This window comes from Heteronotia binoei, chromosome 7 (assembly GCF_032191835.1).
Source record: "Heteronotia binoei isolate CCM8104 ecotype False Entrance Well chromosome 7, APGP_CSIRO_Hbin_v1, whole genome shotgun sequence".
Taxonomy (NCBI): Eukaryota; Metazoa; Chordata; class Lepidosauria; order Squamata; family Gekkonidae; genus Heteronotia; species Heteronotia binoei.
In genome coordinates, this window is record NC_083229.1 from 51,038,719 (window position 1) to 51,056,709 (window position 17,991).

Below are 17,991 nucleotides of genomic sequence, written 5' to 3' on the forward strand. Positions count from 1 at the left end.
AAGTTCAAGAGGTGGAAGAGAGAGTGAAAACTCATAATTCCACCTTGCTAAAATTACAAGAAATGGTGATACTACATGACTGCAAGTTGATGGAGACACAGATTCGTCTGAGAGGTGTACCAGAAGATGAAGAATCTGATTTGAAAGAATACATAATAAAAATAATTGCAGAATTTTTGGAGGAAGATCCCGAAGGTGTATAGAGTGAACTCACTCTATGCAAAAAAGAACAATCTGCCAAGAGATGTGGTTATAAGATTTATGACAAAAAAAATGGTGGGGAAAATCATGAATAAAAATTTTGAAGACATTGATAATGGGAGGTAGCAGAATAAGAATTATGAAAGAGTTGCCAAGACAAGTATTAACAGACAGGAATGCTTATAAGAAATTGACAGAAAAACTACGTGACAATGGAATGAGATACAGATGGATAATACCTGAAGATTTGAGCTTTGAACTTCAAGGGGAAAGGATTACAATTACAAACACACAGGAACTGCATAGATTTTACGAAGAAAATAAAGAATTTGCACCATGATGGATTACAAATTGATATCTTGGAATGTAAATGGACTAAATTCACCACAAAAAAAGAAGGGAAACATTTCATTGGATAAAAAAACAAAATTGTAATACAGATTGGTTACAAGTGCATATTAGACAAAATGATTATAAATTTTTATGGAACAAGCAATTGGGACTAGAATTTTATACATTGGCTGAACAGAAGAAGAGAGGAGTAATTTTTTATATTAAAAAAAGTTAGATCCGAAATTGGTTTTTAAAGATAAAGACGGAAGATACATATGGAAATTTTATTGAATGCTAAAAAGACTTTATTGCTGGGACTTTATGCTCCAAATGGTGCAAAGGACCTTTTCTTTAAAAATATTATGCAACATCTTGATGAAGTGACTTATTAGCAAATTTTGTTGATGGGGGACTTTAATGGAACAATCCAGAGCACAATAGATAGATCTGGGAAGAAAAAAATTGGTAAAGGGAAATTGGCAAAAAAAAATTTTGAGTTGGTTAAACAAGAGAATTTGGAGGATATATGGAGGAAGTTTAATCCTGAAGCATGGGACTACACCTTTTTCTCAGCCAGACATAATTCTTTTTCTAGAATTGACATGTTGTGGAGTAATAAAGATTTGGGAATTATAACAAGGAAGATAGAGATTTTACCCAAAATAAGAGCTGACCACAACCCAATAATGTGGATTACAAAATTGTCCAAAAAGGCGAAAAGATGGAGAATAAATGAAGATTTACTACAAAATGAAATTTTACTACAAAATGAAGATTTACTACAAAATAAAATAATTGTGACATCTTTAAAAAATGAAACTAAAGCTTATTTCCAAGTTAATGAAAGAGAAGATATAGAATTTCAGACGGTATGGGATGCCTATAAGGCAGTAATGAGAGGAATACTAATAACACTGAATAATAAAGATAAGAGAGCAAAAGATAAACAGATCTTGGACATTCAAAATAAAATTTTAAAAAAGGTGAATTAAGAAAAAGGCCGGGGGAAAAGAAAATTATAAGAGAGATTACAATATTGCAAACACAAATGAGACATTTGTTAAATAAGGAAATGGAATGGAATTTGAAAAAATTACAACAGAAATCTTTTGAGGGTGCAAACAAAGCTGGAAAGTACTTGGTTTGGCAACTGAAGAAAAAGAGAGGAAGTAAAATTATTAACAAAATTGTGGTTGATGGGAAAGAGATGGTAGACCAAGAAGGAATAAAGAGAGATTTTTTTAAGTATTATGCTAATTTATTTAAGGGTATTAAAGTAAAGAAAGAAAGGATCGAAACATATTTGCAAAAGATCAAAATAGCACCCTTAACTGAATATATGGAAAAAATTTTGAATGATCCAATTGAAAAAATAGAAATTGAAGCAGCGATTAATGTAATGAAAATTGGGAAAGCACCTGGACCAGATGGATATACGGCAAAAAAAAATTAAAATGCTTAAAGAACAATTAGTACCAAAACTTCAAAAATTGATGAATGGAATAAGATTAAATGGGAAAATACCTAATACATGGAAAGAAGATGTAATCTCATTGATTCCAAAGGAAGATAGAGATGTCACGAATGTAAAGAATTATAGACCAATTTCATTATTAAATAATGATTATAAGATATACACAAGAATCCTGGCAGAGCGGCTTAAACATTATTTAATAAATTTTATAAAGGAAGATCAAGCGGGTTTTCTCCCTAAGAGGCAAATAAGAGACAATATTAGAACTGTTGTAAATATTGTAGAATATTATGAAAGACATCCAGAGAAGGAAGTTGCATTATTTTTTGTGGATGTAGAGAAAGCTTTTGATAATTTGAACTAGGACTTTATGTTTGCAGTTATGGAAAAAATAAGGTTGGGGGGAAACTTTGTAAGAATGATAAAGGCAATATATACTGAACAACGTGCAAGGTTATGTATAAATGCAGATCTCACAGATGAAATGAAAATTAGCAAAGGCACAAGACAAGGTTGTCTGCTTTCGCCATTGTTGTTTATAATGACTCTTGAAATTTTATTGATGCAGATACAAGAAGATGAAGAAATAGAAGGAATGAGCATTAAAGGATTTACCTATAAATATAGAGCATTTGCAGATGACATAATGTTTATAAATTAAAATCCTTTACAAGTAACACCTTTGTTGTTAGCTAAAATACAAAATTTTGGAGAACTGGTGGGACTTTATGTTAATAAGAAAAAATCAAAACTTTTATGTAAAAATATGCAAGCAAATAAACAAAAGGAACTGCAGAGGTTAACGAGATGTGAGGTTACCTCTAAAGTAAAATATTTGGGTGTGGAGATAACAATAAAGAATATTGATTTGTTTAAAAACAATTATGAGAAGCTATGGCGTAAAAGGGATGAAGATATGATAAAATGGAATAAACTTAATTTGTCATTGCTGGGCAGAATAGCTGCAATTAAGATGCTGAGAATAATATATTTATTCCAAACTATCCCAATTGTGAAAGACAGCAAACAATTTAATAAATGGCAAAGGAAGATTTCAGAATTTATATGGGCTGGAAAGAAACCAAGGATTAAAATGAAAGTCTTAACAGATGCTAAAGAAAGAGGAAGATTTCAATTACCAGATTTAAGACTATATCATGAAGCAGTTTGTTTGGTGTGGATAAAAGATTGGGTGACGTTATTGAATAAAAAACTTTTAACATTGGAAGGTCATGGAAATAAATTCGGCTGGCACGCTTATATGTACTATGGGAAGAAAGAGTTGGATGGTTTTTTCTCTCACCATTACATAAGAAATAACTTGCTAAGTATCTGGATGAAGTATAAGAAATATGGCGATGAGAGAAAGCCACCTTGGATAGTGCCTGCAGAAGTAATAAAAATAACAGCTGAGTTAGGAGAGGGAAAACGGATGTCATATAATCAACTATTAAAAATACAAAGCGGTAAAGTAGAGTTGAAAACTGCTGAGGAGCTGAATTATAAGTATGATTGGTTTCAAATGCAACAAATAAGGGAGTTTGGTGGAAAGTGATTTTAAAACCGAAGGAATAAGATGAGAACAAACAGAAATGGAAAAAGTTCTGCTTGGAGATAATGAAAAATTAATTTCAAAAATTTCTGTTACTTTTAAAATGGTCTACGGAAGATGAAGTAATGAAATCTCAAATGATTAAATGGGCAATTAATGTAAATAAAGAAATACAGATGGATGCATGGGAATATTTGTGGAAGAACTCTATGAAACTCTCAACATGTCAGAGTATCAAAGAAAATTGTTTTAAGATGATGTATAGATGGTACATGACTCCTAAAAAGTTGGCAAAGATGAATAATAAGATTCCAGACAGATGATGGAAATGAAAAAACATGAAGGTTCTTTCTACCATATGTGGTGGACTTGTGAAAGTGCAAAAAAGTATTGGCAGATGATTCAACAAGATATTTCTATGATCTTGGGATACGAATTTAACAAAGTTGCAGAGACTTTTCTGTTGGGATTACAAATGGAAAAATTTCCAAAAGAAGGTAGGACTTTAATCTGGTACTTGCTCTCAGCTGCTAGGACACTATATGCGCAGTTGTGGAAGCAAGAAAGAATACCAGAGAAATGGGATTGGATTGTAAAAGTTATGGCATGAAGTGAAATGGACAAGTTAACAAGAACCTTAAGAGACTATGATTTAGAAGTACTTAAGATGGAGTGGGAAAAGTTCAGAAGTTACGTAGAAAAAGAGTGGAAAATAAAAGGACATTGGACAATTTTTGATAATGACTAAGTATAAGAGGGAGGAGGATATGAATTTTGGTTCTTACTAATTAAGGGTACCTTTAATACTAACATTTTAAGTATAGTACACCGGCGGGGGTCAAGTAACGGGGGGAGGGGTGGTTAGAAAGTAATATAGAGGGAAAAGTAGTTATTAATGATGTAAGAAATTGAATATATTACCATATGTTACTAATAAAATTGTTTTAAACAAAAAAAAAGGTCACACACACCAACCTGCCCCCAAACTCCCAATCTGCTTCTCAGTTTTTAACACACTACCAAGGCTTTACAAGAGAAAGAAGAAAGACTTTGCAAGAGAAAGGAGGACATTACAGTAGAAGTATTTTCTCTGATCAGGGAAAAGGTGGCTTGCCAGTAATGAGACTATCTCAGGGTGGGGGGTTTGCTCAAATTACCCCAAGGAGGAGAAAATCAGAAAGGCTATTTCATTGCACCCACCCCCCAATAACTTTGACTTACTTAGGAGAAGATCCAGAGCAGAGATTGAAGAGACTTGCTTCCCAAAAAGCAAGCATAAGCAGTCTCATCCCCTGCCCCCCACACGCACTTTTTAAAAAACCACACCCGTCTTGATTATTTGCAAATATGTAAATACACACACAAGAGCCCCATGGCACAGAGTGGTAAAACTGCAGTACTGCAGCCGGAGCCCTCTGCTCATGACCTGAGTTCAATTCCAGCAGAAGCTGGTTCTGGTAGCTGGCTCTAGGTTGACTCAGCCTTCCATCCTTCCAAGGTCGGTAAAATGAATACTCAGCTTACTGGGGGGAAAGTGTAGATGACTAGGGAAGGCAATGGCAAACCACCCCATAAAAAGTCTGCCATGAAAATGTTGTGAAAGCAACGTCACCCCAGAGTAGAAAACAACTGGTGCTTTCACAGGGGACTACCTTTACGTTTAAATGCACACACACAGCTCCCTCATCAATCCTTCCTGCTTCCACAGGAGATTCAAAGTCAGGCTTCCCTTCCCTCTCTCACACACACACATAGGCTGCAGCGTAGGAGAAGCAAGTGAAGGGCAGCTCCTATTTTACACCAGCCGGCAGACACAGGCAAGCAGGGGTGGGCTGCCTGAGAGGAAGCATCCCTGTGCGCAGGCTCAAAAGGCGTGCAGGGACAGGTGTGAATCTGTGGATATGCACCAACGCGTGAAAAAGGAACTATGGTCTCTACAGTTACAATTGAGATGCTTCTGCCCAGGGCTTTTTTTGTAGAAAAAGTCCAGCAAGAACTTCTTGACATATTAGGCCACACCCCCGATGCCACCATTGTTTTACACAGGGCTTTTTTGTAGAAAAAACCCTGCAGGAACTTATTTGCATATTAGGCCACACACCCTGACACCAAGCCAGCCAGAACTGTGTTCCTGTGCGCTCCTGCTCAACAAAAGCCCTGCTTCTGCCTATATCTCTCTTGCATATGTCTCACTCTCTGTGTAAACTTGCATCCTTACCAGTTCACCCATCCTGTGCCTGCTTTGAATGGCCCTATGAACTCTTTACGCTCAATTATTGCCCCCCCCCAAGTTGAAACAAAGAGTCAGACGCAATAATTGGATTAAACTAAGGGCCACTTTAATTTATTACTAAACAGCAAGGACTAGACAGAACCTGTGGCCTGGTCAGGGCCAGGGGTCTCAACAGACACCTCCCCTGCCATTTAACGGGCGAGCAACCCAGTCCCTGGCTAGAGCTGTACACCACAGCTCACACCAGGCCAGCTCAGCAAAAGGCAACAAACCAGGAAGGTCCAACCACAAGCCGGGCAACTCAATGAGAGGAACCTTCCAGGTAAGCCCCAAAGGAAGGTCTGCATTCTCCCACCCCGGGCCGGCAAACCCAAAGGTCAATCTTGACAGACCCCTAACCCCACAAAAGGGGGATGCTTTCTGGTCCTCCCCTAGCTGCATAAGCTCATTAACCACAGTAACCTGTCACCACTAAGGTCAAGCCTCTGCTTAGGTCTTAACACCCACTGGAGGGCCCAAGGCCACCCGCTGCCCTTGCCAAAGATCTCCCAAGAAGAGACCATTACCCTCATCTGAAAGATGAATGCCATCACCCCTATAGAGGTGGGAACAACTAATATGAATGTCCGGATGAGGCAAGTAGTAGCCCAAACCGTCTTCCAAGGCTCTCCAAATGCTTTTATTAGCCTTGCAACGGGCCTTGGGGTGTCGATGCCCAAAGGGTCCCAAACACCCCACCAAAAAAGGCAGGGGATCATGGCCAACCAAATTATAATGGTCCCAGGCCATCTCTCCTTGATAGCCCTAAAATCCTCCTCTGCCTGCAGGGCCAAAGCTGTGCCCTTCATCAGCCCAAAGTCATTACCTCCCAGGTGTATAACTAAGATCTGGGGAGGAGGGAAACCACTCCCTTGAAATAACAAAGGCAACAGGCCAGGCCAGTGAAGGCTCCTGTGCCCCTGCCATTCAATGGTAACCCACTGGTAAGTCCCAGCTGAGAGCCAACTTGTAATGTACTGAGAACCGAGACGGTTTGAAGGCAACATGGTTTATTCAGTGGTACATCACAAGAGAGGGAGCACACGGGCCGGGTCCCGCTTATATACATTACCTGGAACTGCCCCCTCGTCTGACCAGTCCAATCCTGGTCAGTCAAACTTCTCATCACAGATCTTGATGGGCGGGGCATCTGGCGAGCTACATCCGGGAACCCACGGGTCGCCTCTGTAGCGATCGCCATGCGGTACAACAGCTTATGTTCAAGACACAACACAACTGAAGTTCTCCAAGCCTGATGAGCAGCCCAAAACACATAACTGTGTCCACAGATGAGAACACGGCTCCTCTGGCCAGGAATAACAGCATCTAAAAAGAAAAACAGTTAAACTAGCTACAATAATCACAAACTCCAAGCTAAAACCCCCCATGAAGTTAGGGACTGAGCAGGGGGTGAACATAGGCTTTATAAGCTGCTGAGTGCCAACGGCCCAGATGCTGAATGGCCGAGGAAGGATAACCCAGGGGGGCAGCTGTAGAGGCCACCCCAATTCTAAAGGAGTGGGTACCAAACAGCACCCCAGACATCCCGAGCTTAGTTAAAGCCCGAGTAGTCACAGCCTAAAACTGATGTTTTGTCAACGGACTGTCATTGACATGACAAAACAAAAATCCCTCCCTAGGACCGCGTACTGCCAAATAGGCAGCCAGAGCAGAAACTGAACACAACTCCACCTCAGAACATGTGCCAAGCTCCAAAACGGTTCCCTTGTGACAGTGGTCAGTCTTGGAGCGTCGAACGGTGATGACCACCTTACTCTCAACTAACCTCAGATCCTGTAGTAACAAAGCACTACCAGAAACATCATTGCTGGAGTGTGCCACTAGCTCACTGACTCTAAGGGCCCCAAAGAAGGCAACCAAGGAAGCGGCATGAAACAGTCTGGACTCCAAATAGGATTCACACACTGTGCCCCAAACCTCCTTCAAGCCCCTAAGAATCAAAGGGGAAATAGGCTTCCTAGTGTCAGGATTAGGCCTGGCCTCCCTAGCCCAGCCCTCCAGCATCTTTCGCAGATGAAAGTCTGCAGTTTCCTCCTTACACCGCAAAGCCTTACTAGCAAAAGCCAGAGCAGACAGGCGTCCCCTAATGGATCGCATGGCCAATCCCTTACCTTTTAAAGCAACACAGTAGTGGAGCAACGGCTCCACCAGGAGGGGCCAAACAATACGATACCCTACCTCTGACCTATAGTCCTCTGACCTATAGACTTCCTGGTGCTGGGCGCAATGGCTAGCCTATCGCTCTGCAGGCCTCGGCTCTCCAATCACCCATAACTCCTGGGGCATTTGCGCCGGCTCTCGATCAGCTTCTGGGGCCAGCTGACAAAACCTCTTCATCTGTTTACAAGAGATAGCTTCAGCCACCCCATTATTCACACCGGGAATATGCTTGGCTAAAAACAGTATGTTAAGCCGCAGGCAACGCAGAGTGAAGGCCCACACTAATTTCATAACCCTTTGTGACTTGGATGTAAGGGAATTAATGACATGTACCACAGCCATGTTATCACACCAAAAATGAATAGTGTGATTGGCCATATAATTTCCCCACAGCCAAAGAGCTACCAGGATGGGAAAGAACTCAAGAAACGTAAGATCTCTGTTCAATCCCGCCTAGGCCCACGTATCCAGCACCAATGTCCATGGAAATAGACCCCAAAACCTAAGAAACCGGCAGTGTCAGACATGACCTTAAGCTCTGCTTCAAGCTTCATGTCTTCCCTCCAAAATGAAATCCCATTGAAGGATTCCAGAAACTCCTGCCATACCAATAGGTCTGACCTCACGCTGCTTGTAACCCACATTCTATGCTGTGGAAGTCGTAGACCAACCATCACATCATGAAGCTTGCACAAAATGGCTGCCCTCTGATTCAAAAAGACAGCCACAAAGGGAACATAAAAATGGCTGCTGCAACACTATGGCTAAATTACCCCCAAAATGTTTTTTTTTTGTAGAGGCCACTACCTGATCCAATACCAACAAGGGAAAAAGTGGCTTCCACAATACTGCCCCCACACCCAACCCCCAGAGAAGTTTGTACTCCATGCTAGCAAAAAGCCTAACCCAATAAACAGCTTTTTAAAAAGGGGGGGGGAAGAGGGGGAGGGAGGGTTAAACCAGTCGTATAATGGAGATACACCAATCCAATCCATGTCCTTGAATTCACTAGAGACCTAACAGCAGCCCTGATCCTCAGCAACACGCTCCAGTTAAAATCAAGCTCACAAGCTTTATCAGCGACCTGATCTTCACTGAAATGTCCCAATGCCGGGAAGCCACAGGAAACTGACATAAAGCAGGGGCGAGCTAAAAGCGTTCCTGCCCTGCCTTATCAGCAATTCCCGATCTTTTTTAAAACATCCGAAAGCCGGAAGAAAAGGGGAAATGACAAGACCAGAGCCAGCAAGCAAAAATGCTCCTGCCCAGCCACCTAATCTTCACGTAAGGAATGCCTAAAAAACAACTAAAACTGATAAGATCTAAGCAGGAGCAAACTAAAAGCTCTCCTGCCTTGACCCATCACCAGACAGAGACTGGCACGAGCGGGGAAGGCGTGCTGCTGCTATAGCCAGCCCTGCCTCCAAGCACAAGCCCATTGGGCTGTCAATCTTCCTCTCTTCCCCCAAGGGTGGCAAATGTGTCCCTCCATCCTTACAGCGAGGCTGCAGGCGGTTGGGACGAATTATGCATCTTCAGGATAGGTTTGTTATTCCGCCTGCCCTGACATCCTCTGGGTTGTAAACTTTTGTTTTGCTCCTTGTTTACTTGCTGTTTACCTATAAACTTTCATAGGAGGAGGAAACTTGCATTGTACCCACATCATTATCTGGTCTCTGAGTTTTTAACTTGATCTAGAAGAGACAACTGCCATATACATTGTGTATCGTAGGGTTGCCAACTCTAGTTCGGCAGATCCTTGGCGAACAGGTAGTAGAGCCTGAGAAGGGAAGAGTTTGGAGAGGGTATGATAGAGGAAGGGAGGGTATAATGCCCTTGTGCCTCCAAAGCAGCCCTGTTCTCCAAGGGATCTGATGTGTCTCATCTTGGAAATCAGTTGTAATTCCAGAAGATTTCCAGGATCCATCTTGCAGTTGACAACTCTAATGTATGACTTTCCTTCAAGCAGGAATACATGGGTTCGTGTTTTACCTCCTTACTACTTCAGATGAGCTTTGCTTTTGTTTAGTTTCATTAAAGGTTTATGCTTAGGTTTAACTAGATATATATCCCGCCCTCCCAGCCGAAGCAGGCCCAGTATTTTGTATAATATCTTACATGCCCAGGGAATGTTGTTCACTACTTTGGGGTCAGGCAGCAATTTCTCTCCAAGCCAGTTTGGCCAGGGACGCTGAAGGTTGGGGGGTTTTGCCATCTTCTGGGTGGGCATGGAGCAGGCTTCACTGGGGGGAGGTATCTGTGTGTGGGGGGAGGTATTTGTGAATTTCCTGCATTGTGCAGGGAGCTGGACTAGATGACCCTAGAGGTCCCTTTGCTGCCTTCCATGATTCTATGCTTCTGCACTTCTATAATTTTCTGTTCAAAGATTGTTCTGAATTTTATTTTTTGTAGTTTTCACTGTTAATTTGCACCATAATTGTTTTTTTATAAAAAAGGGGAGGTGCCTCTGTGACAGAAGGGATGAAAAAGAGGGGGTGGCTCTGTGACAGAAGAGCCAACAAATCAGCAATGTACAGAGTCCTGATTATTCCTTCTTGGCTGATGCAAGAGCTGGTCAAACAGCACTTGTAAATCCACTTTCTTTCCTAAGCAATCCCCAAGACCTGGTGTGAGATGTATATATGATAACACTGGTTATCCACTGGGGTCTTAGTGGATCATACGCTGAACATGAGTCAACAGTGTGATGCGGTGGCTAAAAAGGCAAATGCAATTTTGGGCTGTATCAACAGAAGTATTGTGCCCAGATCACATGATGTGATGGTATCACTTTACTCTGCTCTGGTAAGACCTCAGCTGGAGTATTGTGTTCAGTTTTGGGCACCACATTTTAAGAAGGATATAGACAAGCTGGAACGGATCCAGAGGAGGGCAACGAAGATGGTGAGGGGTCTGGAGACTAAGTCCTATGAGGAAAGGCTGAAGGAGCCGGGGAGTTTAGCCTGGAGAGGAGGTGGCTGAGAGATGATATGATCACCATCTTCAAGTACTTGAAGGGCTGTCATATAGAGGATGGTGTGGAATTGTTTTCTGTGGCCCCGGAAGGTAGGACCAGAACCAATGGGCTGAAATTAAATCAAAAGACTTTCTGGCTCAACATTAGGAAGAACTTCCTGATCATTAGAGCGATTCCTCTGTGGAACAGGCTTTCTCGGGAGGTGGTGGGCTCTCCTTCCCTGGAGGTTTTTAAACAGAGGCTAGATGGCCATCTGACAGCAATGAAGGTCCTGTGAATTTAGGGGGAAGTGTTTGTGAGTTTCCTGCATTGGGCAAGGGGTTGGACTAGATGACCCTACAGGTCCCTTCCAACTATGATTCTGTGATTCTATGGTTGGGAACAGTGACCACAAGGCTATTAAGATTAACAATTATATAAATAGGGAGTTGCCCAAAAGACCAACACAACCACTTTTAACTTTAGAAGGGTTAACTTCTCTCAAATGAGGAGACTTATGAAGAAGAAACTAAAAGGAAAGGTAAGGAAGGTAAAACTTCCTGGTGACTCTTTAGTGCATTGTTGAGGCATCACAGCACAAGGTAGGTGTGAGTGTGCAACAGGGGACAGATGTGTGTGTGATTGTGCCTCTTTAATATGGAAGTGGTGGTGGCTATGGCAGGACAAAAAGCCCATCTATTTAAAACTACAATAGTAGAGGCTCAGATAAAATGTATACCACAGGTTAGGAAAGGTACTGACAGGTATAAAAAAGGAAGTTCTTCAGCTCACAGACCTTGAGATCCGGCATTGAATTCAGCGCTATTACTGGAGAAGCCAGTTAATGCAGCTGCAAAAAAGACATTCTACCAGCTCCATTTAGCCTAGAGTTGCGTCCAATTTAAGAAATATATGGGGACTTTGGGGGTGGAGCCAGGAGACTTTGGGGGTGGAGCCGGGGACATTTGGGTGGAGCCAAGATCAAGGCTGTGACAAGCAGAACTGAACTCCAAAGGGAGTTCTGGCCATCACATTTAAAGGGACAGCACACCTTTTCAATGCCTTCCTTCCATAGGAAATAATGAAGAATAGGGGCACCTTCTTTTGGGGCTCATAGAATTGGACCCCCGGTCCAATTGTTTTGAAACTTGGGGGATATTTTGGGAAGAGGCACTAGATGCTGTACTGAAAATTTGGTGCCTCTACCTCAAAAAAACAGCCCCCCTCCCAGAGCCCCAGATACCCGCGGATCAATTCTCTATTATTTTCTATGGGAATAAATCACCTTACGGAATAACAGAGTTCCCAGCAGACAGTTCCCTCCCCTCCTCCTGCTTTCTGACAACCCTGAAGCGGGGGTGTAGTGTATCAAGAAATGTCATGCGACCCGACGGGGGGGGGGGGGGCAACTGTCCCCGCCTATCTCCTGCTGTGGCGGGAAGTTCAACGGGGCTGGATTGGCCCAACCAACCCAGTAGGCTGTACCCGGGATTGTACATAAGCGGGACCCGGCCCGCGTGTTCCCTCTCTTGCAACGTGCTCCTAATAAACCATGTTGCCCTACTCTCGTCTCCGCTTCGAGTACGTTACACTGGCGACGAAGGTGGGATCCTAGCCGCAGCGGCTACGACGGAGATCTGGGCAACAAGCGACTGTCGCCGCCATCATGGCCAACCAAAGCGGAATCACCGGCTACCTCGAGCCCTTCGACCCAACCAATCCAGAGGGATGGGAGTCCTACGCGGAGCGGGTCGAGTTCTACCTCCGGGCCAACAAGATCACTGACGCCGGAGCGAAGAGGGACGTTCTCATGAGCGTCTGCGGGCCTGCCACGTTCGAGATCGCCAAGGGTCTCTCGGCACCCGTCCGTCTGGCAGAGAAATCCTACGACGAGATCATCCGACTCCTCACGGGACACTTCTCACCACAGCCTTCGCGGGTGGCTCGCAGGTTCCTGTTCCACAAACGGGACCAGATCGCGGGCGAGTCCGCCGCAGACTACCTGGCGGCCCTCCGTAAACTCGCCGGGAACTGCAACCTCCCCCAACTGGAGGAAGCCCTGGCGGACAGATTCACGTGGGGCCTCCGCGACGAGAGGCTCCAGCAGAAGCTCTTCGCCAAAGAAGAGCTTACTCTCCAGGCCGCCTTCAGCGAAGCGGTGGCATGGGAACGAACCGCACGAACGTTTCCCTGGGCCAAGATGGAAGCTGCCCACCACGGAGAGCTGGACCAAGACGGCCCCGAGGAGGAGGAAGCCCATCAGCTACGCCGCCCAGCCGGGCCACCCAACAGAGCGACCCAACGCCCCCGAGCGACCGACCGACCACCAGCGTCGGAGAGAGCCCCGGCCACCAAGTGCGCCAGCTGCGGCGGCCCCCACGAGCGGAGAGACTGCCAATACCGGACCTGGGACTGCAGGAGCTGCGGAAAGACCGGCCACATTGCCAGGGCTTGCCGAGCCAAGCCCAACCGCAGGAAGCCGACCACGTACCACGAGTCCGCGGAGTCCCACGCGGTAGACTCCACGTCCCTACAGGTACTGAACTTGCCCCACGATTCCCCCGATAAAATCAAAGTGGCGGTCCTTATAGAGGGGAACCCCTGCCAAATGGAGGTGGACTCAGGGTCCTCCATTTCCCTTATTGCGGAAGAAACCCTAAGAGAACTGTGTCCCCGCCAGCGGCTGCAACTTCGGCCGGCAGACTTCATACTCCGGGACTTCCAGAAGAACCCGGTGCAAATTGCGGGGTGGGCGCGGGTACAAGTCGAGCGGGGGTCCTTCCACGGCCCGCTGGACATCCTGGTGGTTAAGCGCCAGCTGGCCACCCTGCTAGGTCTAGCCTGGTTCAAACCCTTGGGAATCCGCGTGGAGGGGGTGGGCCAGACCATAACGCCCCGGGGGTTCGGGGAGATTTGCAAGGAATTCCCCGAGGTATTCGATGGGTCCCTAGGGAGCTACCGGGGGCCGCCCATCTCCCTGCCCCTAGACCCCACGGTCAGACCGATTCGGCTCAAGGCCAGGAGGGTTCCGTTCGCCTTGAAACCTAAGATCGAGGCAGAGTTAGACCGCCTCACGGCACAAGGCGTCCTGGAGCCGGTGGACTACGCCACCTGGGAAACCCCCATCGTTACCCCCATCAAGCCAAACGGGGAGGTGCGGATCTGTGCCGATTATAAATGCACCATAAACAAGGCACTACAGGACAACCCCTATCCAGTGCCGGTGGTGAGCCATGTCCTGGCCGCCCTAGCGGGGGCTAGGATATTTGGGAAGCTAGACCTGGCCCAGGCCTACCAGCAGCTCCCAGTAGACAATAAGACGGCGGAGGCCCAAACGATCGTGACCCACAGGGGGGCTTTCCGGGTAAAGAGGCTTCAGTTTGGGGTTAGCGTCGCTCCGGGGATTTTCCAGAGCCTAATGGACGCTCTCCTTAAAGGGATCCCAGGAGTCCAGCCGTTTTTCGACGACGTTTTAGTAGCCGCCCCGGACCCCGAGGAATTCGGCAACCGCCTTCGAGAGGTGCTCCGCCGGTTCCAGGCAGCGGGGCTCAAGGTCAAGAGAGAGAAATGCTTGCTGGGGGTTCCACGGGTAGAGTTTCTGGGGTTCGCCGTTGACGCAGCAGGAATCCACCTCACGGAAGAAAAGACCCGAGCCATCGTGCAAGCCCCGGCTCCCACTTGTAAAGCGGAGCTCCAAAGCTTCTTGGGGGTGCTCAACTTTTACCACTCCTTCCTCCCCCACAAGGCAGCCCTGGCGGAGCCCCTTCACCGGCTGCTGGACAAAAAAGCCCCTTGGGTTTGGGGCAAACGACAGGCCGCGGCGTTTCAGGCGGTCAAGGACGTCCTGGTGTCCAATGCGGTGCTCCACCATTTTGACGAGGCCCTCCCCGTCATCCTGGCCTGCGATGCGTCGCCGTATGGGGTGGGAGCAGTCCTGGGGCACCAGCTTCCGGACGGGAGGGAGGTACCGGTCGCATATTACTCCCGCACGCTCACTTCAGCCGAGCGCAACTACGCGCAGATAGATAAAGAGGCCCTGGCAATCGTGGCAGGGGTCCGAAAGTTCCACGAGTATCTATATGGGAGAAGGTTCACCATTGCCACGGACCACAAGCCCCTCTTAGGTCTACTGGCCCCAGACCGACAAACCCCCCAAATACTCTCACAGCGCGTGTTGAGGTGGAACCAATTCCTCAACTCATACACGTACACACTGGTTCATAGGGCCGGCAAGGCTATGGGACACGCGGATGCGCTTAGCCGTTTGCCGCTTCCGGAGACGGGTCCGGACCCCGCACCCGCACACCAGGTCATGATGATAGAGAGCCTCCCAGAGCCGCCCCTCCACGCAACGGAGGTGGCCAAGGCCACCCAGAAACACAAGACACTGGCACGGGTGCTCGACTGGGTGGTGAGGGGGTGGCCAGAGGGAAACATGGGGGAAGAATTCAAGCCTTACAAGGCGAGGAGGGAGGAATTAGCCGCACACAAGGGCTGCATACTTTGGGGCAGTAGGGTAGTGATTCCACCTCCGCTCCAAAAGCGTGTTCTAGAATCCCTACACGAGACTCATCCCGGCATAGTGCGAATGAAGGCTCTGGCCAGGAGCTACGTCTGGTGGCCGGGAATGGACGGGGAGATCGAGGGCTGGGTCCGCGGGTGCCAGACCTGCCAGGAGTCCCGGCCCGAGCCGCCCAGCGCCCCCGTCACTAGGTGGGAGTCCACCCGGAAACCATGGTCGAGACTCCATATCGACTTTGCGGGCCCATTCCAGGGGCAGACCTTCATCATAATAGTGGACTCCTACACCAAATGGCTGGAGGTCATCCCCGTAGGGTCCACCTCGTCCACAGCCGCGATCAGAGCTCTGCGCAGGGTCCTATGCACACATGGCATCCCGGACACCATAGTCTCTGATAACGGGGCCGCCTTCACCTCAGCCGACTTCCAGGCGTTCCTGCAAAGATACCTGATCAGGCACATAAGGTCGGCTCCCTTCCATCCGGCTACCAACGGCCAGGCGGAGCGGATGGTCCGCACAACAAAGGAGGCCCTCGGCCGAATTGTACAGGGGGACTGGGACCACAGGCTGGCCGCGTTCCTCTTCGATAATCGGATCACCCCTAACCCGGTCACAGGAGTCAGCCCGGCTGAGCTCCTCATGGGACGCAAACTCATAACCCGGCTGGACCGGCTGCATCCCGACCGGGCTTCAGACACCCGCGGGAGCCCCGAAGTCCGAGACGCCGCCCAGGGCTTCTTCGCGGGCGACCCAGTTTTCGCCCGAAACTATGCAAGGGGCCCCGATTGGGTGGCGGGGCGGGTACTGAGGGTAACCGGGTCCCGCCACTACGACATATCAACGGAGGGGGGCCAGGTACTACGGCGGCACATTGATCAGTTGAGGCGCCGCACCCTTCCGGAGGCCCCAACGGACACGGACGAGGCTATATCCAGCGAGGAGCCTAACGGAGACCGCCTAGATGACGCGATCCCAACATCCGTGATGCGGGCGCCGGAGGTACCGGAACCGACCGAAACCGAGGGATCCGCGGAACCGGACGGGCCGCCCCCGTCCACTCCAGGACCTACCGAGGCACCATCCTCGGCGGCCGCGCCGCCGCCACCGGGACCCCCCAGACGGTCCACTCGGGAGCGCCGGCCCCCCGCATACTTACAGGACTTTGTACATTAACCAGGGGGGGAGGGGTGTAGTGTATCAAGAAATGTCATGCGACCCGACGGGGGGGGCAACTGTCCCCGCCTATCTCCTGCTGTGGCGGGAAGTTCAACGGGGCTGGATTGGCCCAACCAACCCAGTAGGCTGTACCCGGGATTGTACATAAGCGGGACCCGGCCCGCGTGTTCCCTCTCTTGCAACGTGCTCCTAATAAACCATGTTGCCCTACTCTCGTCTCCGCTTCGAGTACGTTACAGGGGGGAGGGCCTCCAAACTAGGGGATCCCCTGCCCCCACCTGGGGATTGGCAACCCTAATTTAGCCTGGGAGATGACCATTTTCTGTATTGTTTAAACTTGACAGTATATCTTGCCTTAGCTTGTTTTTCACTTTGTTCTCTAATTTCATCATCCTAGTTCTATTGCATTATTTATTTTATTGTTTGTTTTAAGCTGTCTAATTATACTGCTTTATCCTGTAATTCACCTTGAACCTCAGTGAGAAAGGTAGACAATAAATAAAGCAAATAAATAATGTTTTAGATCAGCAACCCTTTTGGTAAAACACACACACACAAAAACCCACTAGTGGTTGGTACTTCTCCCAAAGTCTTTGTAATCCCTCCAGCCATGTCTGCCTAGCAAAGATTCCCATTAGTTAAAGTTTTTTTAAAAAAAAATTTAAGCACAGTAGGTATAAGTTTTCTTATTTAGCACATTTATTTCTGAAACTAAGTTCACAGAAACTAAAATATGCATAGACTTTTCAGCTTGCCTTGAGAGCTAATGAAGTTTCATCTTGTTATGACGAAACAAATGATATCCCGTTCATTTATTTGAAGCCCCCTCTGGAAGTGTAGCAACAAACTGGCTATGGTTCTGTTTACTCTCACTTAGGCCCAGCAATATATCTGATGTATTGTCATAAACAGTATCAGGCTGCTCGCTCAGCTAGCACAGAAGGCCAAGCATTTCCTGGTTCAAATCCAAAGTCCCAGTGGTTCGTGACTCTGAGTGGAGGAACTCTGAACTCTGATGTCATCTTTGATATGTAAAAGATGCTAGCATCAAGTATAAAGATAGGAAAGTGTTGCATTTTGTCTCCATATTCTTTGGTATAGCTTGTCTCCATATTCTTTGGTATTGGGAAAATGTTGTTTAGCCATATTTCTACAAACCACAGCATTTGAAACCACTTTTTTGAACTGCCACAAAAGTCATGTTTCTGCCAGGTGATCACATGTAACTTAGGGCTACCAGCCTCTTGCTGGAGGAGGTCAGCTTCTCTGGAGAACATGGCTGTTTTGATAGATGGGCTCTATGGCATTGTACCATGCTGAGGCC